The following is a 15,259-nucleotide window of genomic DNA, read 5'->3' on the forward strand; positions in this document are numbered from 1 at the left end:
GTGTCAAGTTGACACTAAAGCTATCCAGCACAGATGGAATGGGTGGCTCATTCTGCAAAGTGTGTTGTATTAGAACCAGTGAGACCCTGGGAATACAGACACCTCAATAACCATATAATCTGGAGGAACCTGCTTTTTGCAGCAGGAGGAGCGGCAGTTAGATAAAAGGAAGAACTGTGGGGTTGGGGGCTTTGGGAAGGAGTCTTCTGTTTCTTGAGTGGCAGTTGGTGGAAGCAAGCATAGCTTGGGTGAGGACCAGGGTTTGGGTTCCATGTCTTTGTGAATCACTGTCCTCAGGAAGAAGCCTGGTTTAAACCTGATTATGCTGCTTTCCTGCAGATGCTCAAAGATATTCCTACCTCAATAGCCCACTAGTAACCCAGTAGCTGGGAAAAAGCTTAAGGCTAGAGGCAGTCAGGATTCTGTGTCTGTGGATGCTGGGCCTTGGGGTGAGTTGCACAGGTGCTCTCTGGCTTCCGAGGGCATTGGTATGGGCTTCTCTGGCCCTTGGCTTCATTTCTAGGGCCCATTTCCTTTGCATAATGAATTTGGGTGACCGGGCGCCCCTCAAGTCCCTTCCTCTTCCTACACACTCAGGAACTAGATGGGCTGAGTTGTGGGAAGAAAAAGGAGAGCCATTAACCCAAGGGACATGTTGGAGAGGGACATTGGGACCTTTATGGGAGGCAAGCCTCACCCACCATGGCTCTGGCCCCTCTCAGTCACCACCATGACCCACAGGTATGTGCTCCTCTAAATGTGGAGCCAGCATGTGGAGATGAAGTCAAGGAAGGTTGGAGCAAAGGACATCAGTGTCCCCTTCCCAACTGTGCATGGGGACTCAGGGACAGCACTTCAGCTGGGCAGGGTGATCCTAGGGACAGAGTCAGTTGGTGCTGCCACAGGCCCTGTTGGTTGGGCCCTTCTATTTGAAGCTGGTTTGGCTTTCTGTCCTTTCTCAGGGAGTTCCGCAGGAGTGAGCTGCTGCCCTCAGAGCAGTGCTGGAGGCCTTGGGGGGGGGTCACTGGAGTTGTCTCTTTGGGCCCCTTCCCTCTTTCTCTCTTCCCTTCCCTCTTTCCTCCCTTCTCCCCTCTCCTCTCCTCTCTTGTCTTTGGAGTTAGATCCAGGGTTATCAGTGATCTGTACCTCTCTTCATAGCTTTATTTTTTTTATTTTTTTTATTTTTTGTTTGTTTTCTTATTGGTCTTTTTGAGACAAGGTCTCCCTGCAGTCCCAGCTGGCTTGGAACTTGCTGTGTAGAGCAGGCTGGCCTTGAACTCACAGAGATCCACCTGCCGGAGTGTTGGGACTAAAGGCATGGGCACCACACCCAGCTTCCATTTTTATTTTTTAAATTTAACGTCTTAATTTTAAGATAATTTTATTTATCTTTTTTTTAATTGAATTTTTGTGAATTTCATTCAGAACATTTTTATATTTATTTATTTGAGACAGGATTCCCCAGTAGCCCCAGCTGGCCTGGAACTCACTATGTAGACCTGACCTTGAACTCCACTTAGAGTTTTGCTGAATGAAAGTCATTGCTGGCCAGCAACTACACTAGGGTTTTGGAACCCAAGTGTGTAGCACCGAGCCATCTCTGGGGTAGCATTTTATACAAAGAAACCATAACCAGGAGTGAAAAGTTTAAGTTCCCAAACTTACAGGTGCAAAGTCCCCTTAACAATTTTTATTCTATTAAGCAACAATTATTATTTTGCAGAAGCAAGCCAAGTATAACCTACAGAAGCCATAAATCTGCAGTTAGCAGGTATACTCTGGAAAATACTGACCTGTTCCCGAAACAACTGGGGTCCAGCTGACGTGTGTTCCCATAACCTGGGCCAATTGTCTGATAATTTCAGAGCCTGGAGTCAGCCTAAACTTTAAAATGGCATAGGTATGGTCAAGAAGGTACCATATCACATAATTTTTATTTTATGTGTATGAGTGTGCTGCCTGCATATGTGTAACTGCATCTGTGTTGTGCAATGCCCCTGGAGGTCAGAAGAAGGCATCAGATCCCCTGGAACTGGAGTTACAGATGGCTGTTAATCACCATGTGGGTGGTGGGAATCAAACCTAAACCTGTGTCCTCTGTAAGAACAGTCAGTGCTCGTAACTGCTAAGCCATCTCTCCAGCCCCATACAGAACATCTTAATCAACTTTATACTGCTTTCCCCTTTGGCACCTGCCCATGCCTGCCCCCCACTGGATTTCATAATTCTGTCATTTGTGTTAAGCCCTATCATGCCAAGTTAGTGTCTCCAGATGTCTCTCAGTGCAAGTTCATCCACCAAAGTCTAGTCAGCCTATCTAAGGTCCCTCCCTTAAAGAAGATCAGCTCTTCCTCACCCAGCAGTAATCAGATGCCAATAATTCTTCAGCTAAGATTGGGGTCTGCAGTCCATTTCTGCAGTTCTGTGCTGGTTTTTGTCTCCTTGAGTTTGCATGGGTCTTGTGCATGCTGACACCATTGCTGTAGGTTCATATGAGAGGGGTCCCAGGAGCCTGTAGGACTATTTCCATATGGTCATGCACTTCCTCCCTGGCTCTTACAGTCTTTCCACTCCCTCTTCTGCAATGGTCCCTGAGCCTGGGAGGGTGGATTTTAATACAGGAGTCCTGCCCAAGGACCCAACTCTTATTCTTAGGGTTTTGGCCATAACTCCAGTTCCAGGGGATCTGATGATGGTCTCTTCTGTCCTCCACAGGCATTGTACGACATGGGTGCAGACAATACATGCATACACATAAAAATAATAAATAAAATGTTTAAAAAAGGAAGCTTCTTTGATGGGTGGTGACTGGGATACTTGCCTGTAAGTTTAAGGATCCATATTTTGCACATAGTAAGAAATTACATTTCCCTAGGGATGTGACAGTCGGGTTTTTTTTTTTTCTAAGATCTATGACCTCTCCAGCTATATGTATTTGGTTAGATTTATAGTACCACACATGAAGTTTCATCCCATTGAGTGGGCTTTAAGTCGTTAGGTCCAGTTAGCTGTTGATTGCCCCTAAGATAAAAGTGCTACTACTGCACCAATGTCATTTGCTGTGCTGGACATTATTGTAGTTATTTGGCCTTGAAATCCACATTGGACATTGTTGTGGTTATTTGGCCCTTGAAGCTGGGGTTGGACCACCAATTAATGTTCTCCCTTAACAGCTTCCATAGTGCTCTCCAAAGCTATGAGAGCTAGCCTTCAGAGGAAGTGACTTCCAGGTCAGTTCCAGCTCCATTGCTCCAAATCCTGTGTCTGAAGTATGTCCTGTCTTCAGCAGTAGGGTCTTACCATCAAGTTCTGGGAGGCAATCATGGACTATGGCAATAGCCTGTGTGATTTTGGGAGTCTCTTGGACTACTCTGGCCAACAACTCAAAGGAAGGTTTCTCCTGTCTGGCACTGTTTCTTGTTATATAGCCTTCAGCTATACTCACAGACTCACGTAGGGATAGTGTATGTGTAATTTTTTCAGTAGGTTTTTGGACTAATATGATTCCCTCTGGTTTTTTGTACTAGCTAGGCATTATTTATCTTTCCTCTCTCCCTATTTAACCCTCCCTCCATGCCCTCCCCATTTAAAGTATCCCCATTTCCCTCATTTCTCCCTTGACAATTCCTGTCTGCTATGGTCCCACCTCTCTTGAGCTCCTTCTTCTTCTTCATCCCCATAGTTCCTTGTATAACCCTCCTTCTCCCCCTCCCATTTAAATAACCCCATTTTGCACATTTCTCCCTTAGTAATACCTGCCTCCCACTGTTCTCTCTCGGGTTCCTTCTTTCCCTTTACCTCCCTGGTTACTTTCCATTTTCCTGGTTCCTGCAGTTACATCAGGATATGTACTTACTTATAAGGATTTGATGTTAGGATCCACAAATGAGAAAGAACATATTTCCTTTGTTTTTCTGAGTCTGTGTGACTTCACTTAGTATAACAGTTTCTAGTTCCATCCATTTACCTGCAAATTTCATGACTTCATCTTTCTTTACTAGTGTAAATGTACCACATTTTCATTATCTACTTTTCACTTGAGGGGCACTTAGGTTGCTTCCATCTCTTAGCTATTGTGAAAAGAGAAGCACAAACTATTTTTGTGTCATATCATCTGCAAAAAGGTATAATTCAACCTCTTCTCTTCCAATTAGTGTAAAGGACTGGAGATAGTGGACATCCTTGTTTGGTTCCTTTTTTTTTTTTTTGGTCTTTTTGAGACAGGGTCTCCCCCAGCTGTCCTGGATTCACTATGGAAACCAAGCTGGGCTCGAACTCACGAACTCACAGAGATCCACCTGCCTCTGCCTCCAGAGTGCTGGGATTAAAGGCGTGCGCCACCACACCCAGCTTGGTTCCTAATTTTAATGGGAATGCTTCCAGTTTTTTTCCATTTAGAATGATGTTGACTGTGGGTTGTTGTTAATTAGGTTGAGGTATGTTCCCTCTAGTCCAACTCCCTTTAGGATTTTTATCATGAATGCATGCTGAATTTTGTCAAAGGCCTTTTCTGCATCTATTGAGATGACCATGTGATTTTTGTCTTTGAGTCCATTTATATGATTTATGATGTTTATTGACTTACAGATATTGAACCATCCCTGCATCTCTGAAATAAAGCCTACTTGATCATCATGAATGATCTTTTTGATGTACGTCTATATGTTTTGTAAGTATTTTCTTGAGAATTTTTGCATCTATATTCATTAAGGATGTGGGTCTATAGTTTTCTTTTATGGTTGTGCCTTTACCTGGTTTTGGTATTAGAGTGATGATAGCTTCATAGATGGAATTTGGGAGTTCTCCCTCTATTTCTATCTTTTTGAATAATTTAAATAGTATTGGTTGTAGCTCTTCTTTAAATGCCTGGTAGAATTCTGCTGTATATCCATCTGGGCCTGGGATTTTGTTAGTTGGGAGGTTTTGTATTACTGTTTCAAAACATTTCCTTATTTGTTATGGGTCTGTTTAACCTGTTAATCTCTTCTTGGTTTAGCTTTGGTGAGTCCCATGGTTGTAGATAACTATCCATTTCTTTTAGGTTTTCAAATTTAATAGAGTATAGGTTTCTAAAGTATCCCCTTATAATATTCTGGATTTTTTTGGTCTGTTATGATGCTTCCCCTTTCATCTCTGATTTTTTTAAATTTTAATTTGCCTTTTCTTTCTTTTGGCTAACTGGGCTAAGGGTCTGTCTATCTTGTTTAGCTTTTCAAATAACCAGCTTGTAGATTCATTGATTCTTTGTATTGTTTTTCTTTGTTTCTATTTCATTAATTTCTGCTCTGATTTTTGTTATTTCTTCTCATCTGCTGGGTTAGGATTTAATTTGTTCTTGCCTTTCCAGAGTCTTGAGTTGTAATGTTAAGTCATTTATTTGTGCTTTTTTTGATTTTTTTTTTTTGAGGCAGGGTCTCCCTGTAGCCCCAGCTGTCCTGGAACTCACTATGTAGACCAGGCTGGCCTTGAACTCACAGAGATCTGCCTGCCTCTGCCTCCCAGGTGCAAGTGCTGGGATTAAAGGCATGCACCACCATGCCCGGCCCCTTTTTAATTTTTTAATGTAGGTACTTAGAGCTCTAAACTTCTCTCTTAAGGCTGCTTTTAGTGTCCCAGAGGTTTTGCTGTGTAGTAGTATCCTTTTCATTTCATTCCAGGACTACTTTTATTTCTTTCTTAATTTCTTCTTCGGCCCATTCATCATTCAGAAGGGTGTTGTTTAATCTCCATGAGTTTGTATAGTTACTAGAGCTTCTTTCAGTATTGATTTTAAGCTTTATTGTGTTGTGGTCTGATAGGATGCATGGAATTATTTAAATTTTTTTGTATTTGTTGAGATTTGTTTTGTGCCCCAGTATGTGGTCAATTTTAAAGAAAGTTTCATGGGGTGCTGAATAGAAAATATATTCTTTGGTGCTTGGATGGAATATTCAGTAGATGTCTGTTAGGTCCATTTGATGTATGGTATCATTTAATTCAGATGTCTCTTTGTTTATTCTTTGTTTATTCTTTGTCCATGTGACCTGCCTAATGGAGAGAGTAGGATATTGAAGTTCTCTGCTATTACTGAGTTGGGATTAATCTGTGTCTTAAAGTCCTGTAGTACTGTTTTTATGAAATTGGGTGTATGTTCATGATTGTAATATGTTCTGGGTCAATTGTTACTTTGGTCAGAATGAAGTGACCCTCTTTATCTCTTCTGATTAGTTTTAGTTTCAAATCTATTTTTTCAGATATTATAATTGCAACCCCTGCTTTTTTCTTAGGGACACTTGCTTGGAATATTCTTTTCTATACTTTCACCTTAAGGAAGTGCCTGTCCTTGAAGGTGAGATGGGTTTCTTGCAGACAACAAAAGGATGGATTTTGTTTCTTAATCCATTCAACTAGCCTGTGTCTTTTGACTGGGGAGTTTAGTCCATTGATATTTAAAGTTATTATTGAAAGATGTGTATTGGTTTCTGTCATTTTATTTTTTGTTTGCATTCTTGGTCTAATTTTGTGTTTCCACAATTACACCTTCATTCAGTTTCTTTCTGTTGCCTCTTGGGCATAGCTGTTCCTTTTCTCCATTCTTTGTATTGCTTCAAATAGTCTCTAAAGGGCAGGTTTTGTGAACATGTATTATTTCAGTCATGGAAGATTTTTCTTTCCCCTTCAACTATAATAGACATTTTTGTTGGGTAAAGTATTCAGGATTGGCATCTTGGGCATTTAGAACTGGGGATACTTTGGTCCAGGCTCTTCTGGATTTCATAGGTTTCATTGCTAAGTCAGCTGTAATTCTGATGGATTTTCCTTTGTATGTGACTTGTTTTTCTTTTTCAGCTTTCAGTATTCTCTCTTTGTTCTGTACATTTAGTGTTTTTACTATGATATGTCATGGGGAGTTTCTTTTCTGGTCCTGTCTATTTAGTGTTCTATGTGCTTCTTGTATTTGTATGGGCATGTCTTTCCTTAATTTGGGGAAATTTTCTTCTACAATCCTGTTTAAGATCTGGTCAATACCATTAGCCTGAAATTCTTCTCCTTCCTCTGTGCCTATGATGCATAACTTTGGTTTTTCATGGTGTCCCACATTTCCTGCATATTCCATTCCTGTGTTTTCAATTTTTTTTCATAATCTTTGCTTGAGAGGTCCAATTCATCATCGTTCAGTCTTGATATTCTGTTTTCCATTTCATTCATTATATCGGTGAAGCTTTCTCCTGTCTTTTAAAGTTGGTTTATTGAGTTTTTGACTTCTTCATTTCAGCTTGAGTTTTCTTCAATAATTCTATCCCTTTTGTGAATTCAGTCAGTTTATCCCCATTTTCTTTTAGTTCTTTGATTTGTTTGTTCATGTGTTCTTTAAATTCTTTGATCTTGTTTATGACTGTTCTTTTAAATTCTGTGTCCTGGATTTTCTATAGGGGGTTCTCATTGTAGAACTCTTCTATAGGACTGGCAGTGTTTTGTGGGAACATATTATTTTGGTTTTCTATATTATTATTTTTCTGTTGTGATTTTGGCATGTGGATTTCTTTTATTGTTTATGATTCTGGTATGAAACTCAAGCCTTCCTTTGTTGAATTGAAGTCTTTTCTGTTTGTATTATTGGCATGCCTTAGTTGTTTTCTTATTGGGTATGTAAAGCTGGTTGGTCTAGGCTTCAAGTTCTCTCTTTTGATTTTATATTGGAGGAACCAGATGCCTTCAGTCCAGCTACTCAGGAGCTCCTGCAAAGGCCCAAGTCAGGTGCTAGTCAGGTACTGTCAGGCTTCCTCCTAAGGTCTGGGCCCCCACTAGTGAGCAGTCACAGAACAATTTGGGAAGCTTGTTAAGGGGAGGCTTGTAGGCACTCTCAGGCAGTCTGCAAAGGTTTGGGTCCCTACTTAAGGGCAGAGAAGCCTAGCCCTGGGGTGAGGGGATGGATTGCAGGTGATCTCAATGTAGGGGGATGGGCAGAGCACAATTTGGGAAGTTTACCACCCTGTGGAGGCTAGATCCAGGCACTCACATGTAGTCTGCAATGGTCTGGACCCTTACTGAAATGCAGAGAAGCCTAACCCTGGAGCAGTGGGAGGGGCCACACATGGTCCCAGTGTAGGGGATGGGCATGGTGCAATTTGGGGAAGCTCACCACCATGCAGAGGCTGGATCCAGGCACTCTCAGGCAGTCTGCAAAGGTCTGGGCCCCTATTGAAGAGCAGAGAAGCCTAGCCCTGGAGCAGTGGGGTCCCAATGTAGGGGGGCTTCATAGTTTTGTTTTGAGACAGGATGTTGCTGTGTATCCCTGGCTGGCCTCAAACTTTTGATCCTTATACCTCTGCCTCCTGAGTGGCTGGGGCTAGAGTCATGTACCACCACGTCCTTTCTAGGACCTTCTGGTTTTAAAATTATTTTCCCTTTGGCTAGTCCCCAAGACTGCTTTCCCAGGAGCCACTATGTGTCATTCCTTCCTCCCGTTCCTGCCCCTCCTCTTGATCTCCCCACTTTCCCAGGTTCTCTGGGTGCCCTTAGCCCAGCCTTCTACCACCCATGGCCTGCCAGTTCCTCTGGATCTGCCTCTTCATGCCTCTTAGAGCCTCCAGGCCTCTGCCTTTCCCCACTCCCTTCCACTCCCACCTGTGCTGGGGTGAGAGAGGGACAGTGAGTCACCTACAGTCCTGACCATTCCTATTAAGTCCTAAGAGTCAGGGCAATTACTGCTTTTGAAAGCTGCTCCCAGCCTCTTCTCCAGGGCCCAATGACAGACCAGGGACTGGCTGGTTGTTGCCATGGAAACCTCCCAAAGGCACCCAGACGCAGGAGCTCTTTATCTAGCACTGTTCTAGGTCACAGATATGTCTGGTCCTTTCACATGCTTCCTGTAAGAGCCTGGGACACTGCAGGGAGGTGTCCTAAACACCAGAAGCCCCTATCTGTACTTAGCTTTCTGTTTGTGTTTGCTGGTCCTCCCCTCCCAGGTTCCTGGGTCCCTCTTGCTAGGATATCTCCCCTTTACATCCCCGTTTGGCTTCTCCTGGGCCAGGTGGGGCCAGGTGACTTCAGCTAAAGTTTTTTTCTGAGTGAGTTTGGGGTCAGAAAACCTAGTGTGTCAGATGTTTAACTTGCCCACCCATGGGCCAGGGTGAAATGTCCCTGTTTCCTTAGGGCTCAGCCACCCCCTTAGGAACGTGGGTACTGTAGTGCCCATCTTCAGTAACCCTCTTCAGTGAGTCACTGTGAGATATAAAACAAGACTGCAAGCTGTGGAGTACAGTGATTGTGGGTGTACACAGACCATTCCTTCCAGCGCCCCTAGTGGATATCCAGATCCACCGATCTCAAGTCCCTAATATAGAGGGGCGAAATATTTGCATATTCCCCAATCACAGTCTCCTGTGCAGTTAAACCATCTCTAGATTACTTATGACAATATCCAAAGTAAATGCTAAGCATTTGTTACAATGTGTTGTTTAGAGAATAAAAGGAAAAAAAAAACCTGCACGTGCTCAGAACAGATGCAATTTTTCCTCAAAAAATTTTTTTTCTTCTTTTTTGTTGAGTCAAGGTATCATGGAACTCAGGCTAGCCCTGAAGTCACTATGTAGCTAAAGCTGACCTTGAATTCCTGATCCTACTGCCTCAACCTCCCAAGAGCTGGGATTTACAGGCATGTGCCACCATGCCTGCCTCTTCCCTCCCTCCCAGCACTACCCAGTAAGCTTTCTATGGTAACCAATGATCAGGTAAGTGCTCTTAGAAGCTTGAACTGCTATACCATGATACCATAGGCTGGGTAGCAGCTATAAACAAGAAAACTGATTTCTTACAATTCTCTTATGTCACTGCTCCTTCCTGAATTCCCAACTTCTTCATTTTTATTTTAAAAAATTTTATGGGGCTGGAGAGATGGCTCAGCGGTTGAGAGCACTGAGTGTTCTTGCAGAGGACCCGGGTTCCATTCCCAGCACCACATGGCGGCTAGGAACCATCCTTAACTCCAGTTCCAGGGGAATCCGAAGCTCTCTTCTGACCTCCGCGGCATTGCACGACACGGGTGCACTCACATAAACGCAGGCAATACACTCATACACATAAAATAAAAATAATTTAAAAAAAATTAAAAAATATTTTATTTTATTTTAATATTTTTTTTAATGTGTATAAGTATGTGAACCCGTGTCGTGCAGTGCCGCGGAGGTCAGAAGAGGGCTTCGGATTCCCCTGGAACTGGAGTTAAGGACGGTTCCTAGCTGCCATGTGGGTGCTGGGAATGGAACCCGGGTCCTCTGCAAGAACACTCAGTGCTCTCAACCGCTGAGCCATCTCTCCAGCCCCATAAATAAAATATTTTTTAAAGATTTTATTATTTATTTATTTATGGAGGGAGTATGGGGTTGTTATGGTCAGTTGTCAATCTGCAGGATTTAGTTCTCTCCTTCTACTGTGCAGGTTCTGGGGATTGAACTCAGGTTGTCAGGCTTGGCAGCATGTGTCTTTACCCACTGAGCCATCTCACTGGCCTCATTTTCCTGTTTTAGACAAGTTTTGACATGAGGTGGGTTGAATCCATGGATTGAGCTCACTGTCAGCAGGTCAACTATGTTTTCACAATAGTAGTTTTAATTTTGACCTGTTGGGGAAGCTGGGAGTGCCTGAGGGCTGCTAACCTGGGAGAAGAGAGTGCTGGTGTCCAAGCCTAGTAGCAAGAGCTGGCAGGGAAGAGTCTTCCTGCTCCAAGGCTGTGTTAGGTGTCACACTTGGTCTTTGTCCCTCAGGTTAATTGGATAAGTTTAGCACAAGCAAAATGCTAACAGTACTTGCTTAATGTTGCCAGGAGGAGTCTGCTGAATAGCTGGAGAGAACCTGGAGAGTGGCCTCTGAGCCAGTTGGTGGAGGACAGTAGGATCGGTGATAGGGAGGTGATTTTATGAGGAACAAAGGTGAGCTGAGGAAGGGAGGAACAGCCTGTGGCAGAGGAGGGAAAGCCTGCCTAAGGGAGCTCCTTGCCTTAGGAAAGGGAAGGGGTGTCATGGAAGGCACTGGAGGGCATGGGCACTTGTGTGAAAATGCACAAACATGCAAGGAGGTTGGGAGCCTAAAGGCTAGGAGGGGAGATGGGACCTGGAAGGAGCTGTCTTAGGCTGTGAATTAGCATGGGCCAGCCTGGATGAGATGGGGATGGTGGAGGGAGAAATTAAGCACACTTGGCTTCCTAGCCTTGTGACAAGTGAATGACTGTGCTGTCATGTAATAGAGCAGGGTGGGGTAGGACAAGGTGAGTGGGGAGGTGCTGGGCTTGATTCTATAACATGGGGCCTAGGAATAGGGCTGGCCAACTTGCAGATAATCAACCTCTGCCCTCCACAGAGTAGCTTGTTGCATTGCCCTGCCTCCAGGCTGTGTCATTCCTCTGCCCTTCCTACTTCTTGGAGCAGAGACCCTTAGTAGTTTTTACCAACCCAGGACTCTAACCTTCACTGACCCCAAGGGGAGGCACCTAGCAGAGCAGGCTGAGTCATCCTGAGGTCATCTCTGAGACCCAGTTCAGAGTCAAAGGGACAGGTGATCTGGTTAGGGCTGGACAGACAGAAACCTGAAGCCATATGTGGGTGGGGTAGAGAGGAAAGTTCTCGAAGCAAGTTCAACGGGCTGCCTGCTTGGAATGTGACTTGTTGGCCCTGACCCAGGCATCTTTGGCCATTAACTTTTCAAGTCATTTCTGCACTTTTTAGTTCAGTGAGAAATAGACTTTGAAGCAGGTAAGACTAACAGAGGAAGAAACAGGGAGGGAGAGAGAGAAAGAGACAGAGACAGAGAAGAGAAACAGAGAGACAGAGACAGACAGATAGACACACACACAGATTGATAAAAGTTGCCTAATGTTACATGGAGAATGGCCATGGGAGAGCAGTGGCCTAGATAACATTTGAACCACCGGGGACTATGGCCTCCCCATTGGGTCTGCAGTCACAGCTGAGCTTCCAGTGTGTAGTTATTACTATTATTTTTCACTGGTGCCCAGGGTCTTGTCTGCTGAGCATGGCGCCCCCCCCCCCGCGGTTTTTTTTTGTGGGCGGGCCCCCCCCCCCCCCCCCCCCCCCGCTGAGCTTCATCTGGCCCCACTGTGTTTTCTCCAGCTCTTTTCCCTGGGTCTGTGCAGCTCCCTGGGCACCTGGTTCTTGGAAGCATTTCTACCAATGGCCACCTCACTGGTCCCAGCTGTGGGAGTCTAGGAGCTAGACTCTGAAAGAGCCTTTCATGAGCATCAGTTCAGAAATAGAAAGTGAGGCCGGGAGAGGACAGTGACTAGTGTGGGCTCCCGAAGCTTGCTAGGACAGAGTAGGGCGAGGAGCCCAGGCTGAGTGTGCCCTGTTCCTCCTTCCTGCTCTCCCTGAACCCTCCCCCCTCTACTACACATAGAGCTTGGAACTTAGGCTCTGAACAGATCCGAAGGTGCTGCATACTGTAGTACACTGTAGGCTCTTCCTTATCCTTGTCCTTGAGCACTGACCTCACTCTCTCTGCAGCGATGTGTGGCAGTGGCCACACGAAGGCAGCAGCAGGAGGGAACAGGAGGTCAGAACTGCAAGGAGGGGCCCCAAAGGAGCTTCTCCAGGACCTTGAGCGACTGGGTATGGGGTTGTACTATCCTAGCCTTGGGTATATTCACAGAGGGCCTTTCTAGCCTCGGGAAGTCCTGGTCTCCCAGTATCCCTCAGGGAGCACCCATTCATTTGCTCTTTCATCGCTTCATTAGTCATTTGGGAAACTCACACCTGGCCCTGGATTGGTACAGTTTGATATGCTTTCCAGCAGCTGAGGAAAATGTTGAGTGCAGTGTTGGGAGAGACAAGGGAAGGGCTGATACTGAGGAGGCTGGGCCTGCGTGTCTGGGAGACTGCCCTGGTCTGGATAACATCTGGCTTTGGAGCCAGACAGAGCCGGTCCCATCTAGAGCTCTAGACTTGGAGAAAGTCTCTCAGCCTCTCTCTCTCTTTTTAAATTTAAAATAAAATTTGTGTGTATGAGTGTTCTGCCTGCATGTATGTAAGTGCACCTATGTATGAAATGCTCATGGAGGCCAGAAGAGGGTGTCAGATTCCCTGGAACTGGAGTTATAGATGGTAGCTGCCATGTGGGTGCTAGGAATCGAATCCCAGCAGTGTTCTTAACTACTGAGCCATCTCTTCAGCTACATTAGCCTCACTTTTGATTGAGGAATGGTCTGGCACACTGCTCAAGAAATATGAAGTATTACTTTTGTGGAGGACAGACATGAGTAAATTGAGTTACAGAATAAGATACTACGGTGTGGGTAAACACAAGATGGATCAGGAGCCTAAAAATGGGTATCAGCTGGCTGTGGTGGTTCATGCCTTTAATTACAGCGCTCATGAGGCTGAGGTGGGAAGACTGTAAGTTTGAGGCCAGCCTGGGCCACACAGCAGGACCCTGTCTCCAAAACCTTAAATAAATAAATGAAAAATAAAGAAAAGGAAAAAAAAGGGTATTTAAGTCAGAGGTGTTTGAAAATGTAAGGTTCTTCAAAGGAAACAAACAAGCCAGGTGTTGCAATAGAAAGAGAAATTTGTTACAAAAATGATGGGAAGAACATTTCAGGCAAAGGGAACACAAAGCCCAGTGCTCAGTCCTTTTGGCACTGGAGAGTGGGATGGGCTGGTTCCCAAAGGCTGTATATACACTATGTGAGTATATGGACTGCAGACTTCCTTCAAATAGGTGTGTCCTCTCTCTCTGCCTCTGTCTGAAGCAAACCTTTTTTTCAGTGGTCTACCCTGTTGTGGGAACCACAAGCCCAAGGCATGGGGATAAAAGTACTTACCAGATCAGACATCATTTATAAAAGGGTTTTTATTGGGGGGGGGAGGGGCAAGGTCTCCCTATAGCCCCAGCTGGCTTGGAACTCACTATGTAGACCAGGCTGACCTCGAACTCACAGACATCTGCCTGCCTCTGCCTCCCAAGTGCTGGGACTAAAGGCATGCATCACCACGCCTGGCTTTATAAAAGTTTTAATAAAGAACAGACATGGTAGGCAGAAATTTGGAGGGCAAGTTCACAGAGAGAGGGAATGGTGCCCCCAAGAGAAAATGAGGTGCTTTTGTAGCAGTTAAGAGACGTTAGCTGGCCTTGTCTCCTGGGCCATTTGTATAGGATCATATTCAAATAGAGTTCGAGAGGGCAGCTCATTATCTTGAGGTAATAACTTTTATAATACCACTTGTCCACCACTACCATGAGAATGGCCATGAGACACCAGGGACCATTAGCTCCAGTTGTATAAGGAGTCACAAGTTGGGTTCAGGCCCTCAGCAGTTAGGGTCTATCTGCTTAAAGAGCAGGGAATTTCACCTTTTATTTTGGGACTTTTTATTTTGGCCGTTTTGTATCTACATAACCCTTTAGTGAGAAATTCACTCTCAGGGTCATGGTGTTTCTGAGCTGAGGAGCAGTTCCCTGTTGTTCTAGGCTAGCAAGGGTTACCTCAAGTGTCACCCTCCCGAGCTTCATGCATCTCTGGCTTCATTCTTCAGTCCAAGGAGTCTGACCAGTGTTATCCTCTGCTGTCTCTGTCATACAGTGCTGCATCTCCCCTTTTCCTGCCTTGACTCGTCAGCATCAGTTTTCAACAGCTTGTCTCCATCTGCACAGTTCTCTAAACTAGGTTTCCTGAGAGCGTTACCCTCACCCTCTAGAAGATAGGGCAAACAGTTGTGTGGGCTAGTGAGGCACTTGGGAGGGAAAAGCTGCTCTGGGGAGAATTTGAGCAAGTGGCCTTAAAAGGCCGGGCAGAATATGTGTCCTCTGGGGAGACCTGGTATCTGAGGAGAGTAGGGAAAGCTTTGAACATCCTTGAGAGGGCTGGCCTCGAGAGTGGCGAAGTCACTAAGAACCATGACAGGGACCAGGTGGAAAGAGTTGAAAGGGGGCTGGAGAGATGACTCAGGAGTTTGATGCCCATCACCCACCCACATGGTAGTTCACAACCATCTCTAACTCCAGTTCCAGGGGATCTGATGCTCTCCTCTGAACTCCTGGGACACCAGGCATATATTTGGTGTACATATATACATACAGGCAAGACACTCATACACATAAAATAAAAATAAATAGCCGGGTGTGGTGGTACACACCTTTAATCCCAGCACTCTAGAGACAGAGGTCAGGCTGGTCTACATAGCAAGTTCCAGGCCAGCTGGGGCTACAGGGAGACCTTGTCCCAAAAAAGAACAAAAAATTCTCTTTAGAAAATATTTATTTATTATTG

Source organism: Nannospalax galili, unplaced genomic scaffold, assembly GCF_000622305.1.
Source record: "Nannospalax galili isolate Female #2095 unplaced genomic scaffold, S.galili_v1.0 scaffold591, whole genome shotgun sequence".
NCBI lineage: Eukaryota > Metazoa > Chordata > Mammalia > Rodentia > Spalacidae > Nannospalax > Nannospalax galili.